The 5,099-nt window shown below is 39.4% G+C and overlaps 1 long non-coding RNA gene across 1 annotated transcript in view; it reads left to right on the forward strand.

The window, feature by feature from the left end:
- Window positions 1–349: 349 nt before the first annotated feature.
- The window catches only part of LOC104991665, a 38,319-nt gene continuing 33,569 nt past the window's right edge, over window positions 350–5,099 (forward strand). Inside the window, exon 1 of the long non-coding RNA XR_825628.1 lies at window positions 350–423. This is a non-coding gene — a long non-coding RNA (uncharacterized LOC104991665). The remainder of the gene's footprint in view (window positions 424–5,099) is intronic.

Below are 5,099 nucleotides of genomic sequence, written 5' to 3' on the forward strand. Positions count from 1 at the left end.
ATCTGGTGGCTCAGACGGTAAAGACTCTGCCTGCAATGCAGGAGACTCAGGTTCCATCCCTGGGAGGGGAAGATCCCCTGGAGAAGGAAATGGCAACCCACTCCAGTATTCTTGCCTGGGAAATCCCATGGACAGAGGAGCCTGGCGGGATACAGTCCGTGGGGTCACAAAGAGTTGGACACTGAGAGACTAACACTTTCACTTTTTCAAGAATCTGGGGCTTTAACCAGATGGTTTGCAGCTGGTTAGATCCAGACCTCTGTTCCAACACTATAAAGAAGTTCAGTTTCTGTCCACCAGAGGGAGTAGTGCAGATATTAACTTGGAAATGTATTTCTATTTCAAACAGGGAAGACCAGAATTCAGAAGCTGGACCTGAGCCTGAATGTCGATTGACTTGATTTTCTTTTTGCCCAGAAGAAAGTAAGTAACTGCATTGTCTTGCTGACTCTCTAGAGCTTTGGCACCCATTCTTTTTTTATATTTCATCCCTCAGTCTTCTACTTCTGTTACCTCCTTTTTGTTGTAGAAATTAGTTGTCTGAGATCCTAAGTAACAAGTTATCAGAAAGACCCCCAGGACTCTGAGGAGTCCTGCACCCCTGATTGCTCTCTCCTGGGCTGGCCTTGGCACCTGGTGTGAACAGCCCATAACTGTTTACATCTCTGAGCTCCAATTCAGTCCTAAAAACATTACTAGCATTTGCAAAGCTAGTCATCTCTGCTCAGTGAAAACCAGCATCAGCTAAAAAACTGTGTGTGTCTTTAATCTGCAAAATCTCCTAGAACAAAAAGCAAAATAAAAAAATTTTTTCTAGCATCAATATCATGCTTTAATTTTATATACTTCCTCTAAAACACCAACAATTTCTACACACTGGGCTATACTTTCAACTAGGTGTGTTTCTTTTCCTTATTTGAGTCAATTTCCTTATCTGTTAAATAAAGCGACAGGATGACTATCCTCTTCGAACTTAAAAATGTTGACTCTATAATTGATTCTCTCTTCTTAAAAGATTATAAAAAGTGTTTCATACATCTCTGAGTTTATAAACTCTATAGTAAAATGTTCATATACTACTTTTCCTCATTTCTTCCTCTTTCAATGAATACACTTCTGTTTTTCTAACCTAACCATGTCTTTTCTGGAGTTTTACAAAGATTGCCCTAGGGCACCCATAGGAAGAGTATAGGCAAAGATGGACGAAATAGCTTAATCTTAGTGAATGTAACTTTATTTAGAGTTGTTTTTCGTTGGTCAGTAGTGTCCGACTCTTTTGAGACCCGGTGGACTGTCGCCCACCAGGCTCTTCTGTCTGTTGGATTCCAGGCAAGATACTGGAGTGGGCTGCCATTTCCTCCTCCAGGGGATCTTCAAACCCATGGGTCAAACCCACGTCCCATGCATTAGTAGGTGAATTCTTACCATTGAGCCATTAAGGAAGCCATTCCCTTTCAATAAGAAATCCAAATTCAATATGAAACATCTAGCAGGTTAGGCTTTCTTCTTATTGACTAGAACTCTATCAAATACCTCCTTTTATGACCAGTGCATATTCCAAAGCACACAGCTGCCCTAAAGAAAATCAGAGTTATGTTAGCAACTGAGAAATGAGTGAAGAAAAGTGGGAAGGAAACTAACAGCAAAAGTCACAAAGCTATAGAATTAGCATAGCATAAAGTGAATCATGTGAATGAATGGGGGTATAAGATAATTTTGTAATTGTTAATATTATAGGAATCAGCCACTAACTCCAAATGCTCTTGGTCTGAGATTTTGACCCTGACCCCTTTTGATTTTTGCTTCAAGATAATCTAACTCCAACCATGAAGGTACATCTTAATATCCTTTGATGGCCTACCAGATCGGCCAAAACCAGTCAATTCTTTTGAAGGCTGTGTTGGATGCAATAAAACACATGAATAAATAAAGATGTTGAGTAATCAAGTTGAGACAGAGTTCCCCCATTTATTGGGTCAATTAATGACTGAAAAGCCTTTTCTTGAAATTTAAAAACAAATTGTCTTGAGACTGAGATTAGGGTTAAAAGGAAAGGCCCTTTTCTCTCTCAATCTTTGGCGATGAAACAAAGAGATGGTTCGGAATTTCAGAGAATTAATATGATAGCTCTTGTTCTCTGATCACTAATGAATAACCTGGATGAAATAAACTTCCTTTCTTTGCCAAGGTGCTTTTCCACCCTTTTGAAGAACTAATAATCATTTACCTACAGCAATGCAGACTTATTAGTACAGAAATATTATTCATATTCAAAAAGAACATGGCATTAAAAATAGGAACAGATAGAAGTGGACTAAACAGATGGTGTTCCAGGACTTTGAGCCCTGAGGTACAAACTTAATCCTCTATTGTCATAACTTCCAGGGACTATCCAAATCCTTTATTTTACTGGAATTCAGCAAAATTGTATTGATTGTTTGCAAATAAATGGAGAACTGGCTGAAGATCAAAAATCTTCTGTGATGTAGTGAATACCATCAACTATAAAGTACCTTTATCAGGATTCAATCTACCTGTCAGAGATTAAAATGGTACAAAAAGCAATAGAAAACTACCCAGGAGGTAATTCAGCACTTCACTCTATCCGCGCTGTCTGAATAATCTCTGAGGCTTGGTTACCTTAACTACATCTAAAGTCTCTCCTGGATACGCTGCCAATGAAGGATTATTATTGTTTAATCACCAAGTCATGTCTGACTCTTTGCAACCCCATGCACTGCAGCACGTGAGCCCTCCCTGTCCCTCACCATCTCCCAGAGTTTGCCCAAGTTCATGTCCATTGAATGGGTGATGCCATTCAACCACCTCATCCTCTGTCACCCTCTTCTTCTGCCTTCAATCTTTGCCAGCACCAGGGTCTTTTCCAGTGAGTATGCTGTTAGCATCAGGTAGCCAAAGTATTGGAGCCTCAGCTTCAGCATCAGTCCTTTAATGAGTGTTCAGAGTTGATTTGCTTTAGAACTGACTGGTTTGATCTCCTTGCTGTCCAAGGGACTCTTCATGGATCGTGGCCTTGTCATGGCAAAGAGGCTTGCATAACTCTATGAAGCTATGAGCCATGCCATGCAGGGCTACCCAAGATGGATGGGTCATAGTGGAGAGTTCTGATGAAACTTGATTCACTGGAGGAGACAATGACAAACCACTCCAGTATTCTTGTTGTGAGAACCTCATGAACTGTATAAAAAGGCATTGAAGGGTACTGGGTCATTTTCCACAAACTCCTGTCTAATAGCACAGAATTCTTATCACTGGAGTTTTTAATGGAAAGTGGAATCAGGAGACAGAACATTTGGGGAAGGTGGCCAGGCACCTAAGGAGCTTTTTAAAAATACCAATGTCTAACCCCTGACTACTTAGTGAAAGTTGTTCAATTTTTGTCTTCAAAACAGATGAGAATTTTTAATAAAATAATTAATGCATTAATTAATTCAAATATAAAGGCTCCTTTTACATATACAACTTCCTTCTATGACATCCCTGGAAGGTAGTTAAGAGAACATTGAACACCAGCAGTCATGAGAATTTATTAATTTCCCACAGAAATTCATTTAGTTTTTGAGCAAATTTAATTATTTGAGATATTATTCTTAGATTAAATAAATATGTATTCCCCTACAACTCATACAACAATCTAAGTCTTGGCCCTGGAGATAAGAAAAAAAAAATCTTATCCTTCTATTCAATACATCACAGCCCTTCAGTTGTTTGAAAGTTTTATCTTTTACATCTCTTTTTTGTTTTTTTAAATTAAAAAAAATTTTATTGGAGTATAGTTGATCTACAATATTGTGTTAGTCTCTGATGTTTAGCAAAGCAAATCAGTTGTACATATACATATATGCACTTGTTTTTAGATTCTTTTCCCATATAGGTCACATCAGAGTGTTGAGTAGAATTCCCTGTGCTATAGAGTAGGTCCATATTAGTTATCTATTTTATATATATTAGTGTGATATGTCAATCTCAGTCTCCCAATTTATCCCCTCCTCTTTTCCCCTGGTAACCGTAAGTTTATTTCTCACATCTGTGACTCTGTTTCTTTTTTGTTAAATAAGTTCACTTGCCCCGGCTGATCCAGGGTATTCGAAGGAGAGACGGCATCGGCGACCTATTTATTTAAATATTTATCAAAGATATAAAGAGTAATAGAATGAGGATAGCTCAGTAGGAAAATTCAGTGGAGAAAGGAGGCTGAGTAGCTTGGTTTACGCAGGAGACCAATAAAACTTCAAGACAAGAAGTTTGCACCACTTACGTAGGCCGCAGGTGTCCTTCCGTTCTCCCGAAGGAGAGGAGACACTGAGGCCTCCCTGGTCAGATCTTAGAAGCCCAGGCATAATTAGCGAGCATGGCGGGTTCCGCGCTCCAGATGGAGACTCAGCCAGAATTTGAGAGAGAGAGCGACATGGGGAGACCAAGTTTCGGTGAACAAGGCCCGCACTTTATTTTCCAAAGTAGTTTTTATACCTTAAGTTGTGCATAGAGGATAATGGGGGAAGGGGTAGAGTCATGCAGTAAGCCAGGCTTTCTTCCTGCAAACTTATCATATGCAAAAGTTTAGGTGATTTGCATCATCTTCTGGCCCGGAGGCCTGTTAACATTTTAAGAAACTTATTTTTCTCTAAAGTTGATTATTCTAAAGTCAGGCGCCAGCCTCTAAAAAGCATTGGACAAAGCTGCATTCCTATAGGGCAAAGGTGAGGTGGGCTCAATCAAGAAAAGAATTAACTCAAGGGTCCAAGGTTACAAACATTGAGGCTACTATACTTACATTTCTATACACCCATTATATCAATCAATACACTGCCAAGGACACAGTAGGTAAGGGGTATGGAGACTTAGCAGCAAACATTGGCCCAATAAGTGAAAAACCCTTCACCAATACAATTTCTAATCAATCTTTTAACTACTCAAAAGAATCTGTGTTTAGACAGTTTAGAACATCTCCTGCCTCTCACAGTTGGGAGGCTCTGAACAATCACATGTGGCCGGAAAAACCTATTCAGGCAGGCTAGAGGATTTCCAAAGGAGTTTGTAGGTTGAAACACTGTCACACCCAGGAATTATTAACTGGA

Source organism: Bison bison, unplaced genomic scaffold, assembly GCF_000754665.1.
Source record: "Bison bison bison isolate TAMUID 2011002044 unplaced genomic scaffold, Bison_UMD1.0 scf7180017864198, whole genome shotgun sequence".
NCBI classification, from domain to species: domain Eukaryota; kingdom Metazoa; phylum Chordata; class Mammalia; order Artiodactyla; family Bovidae; genus Bison; species Bison bison.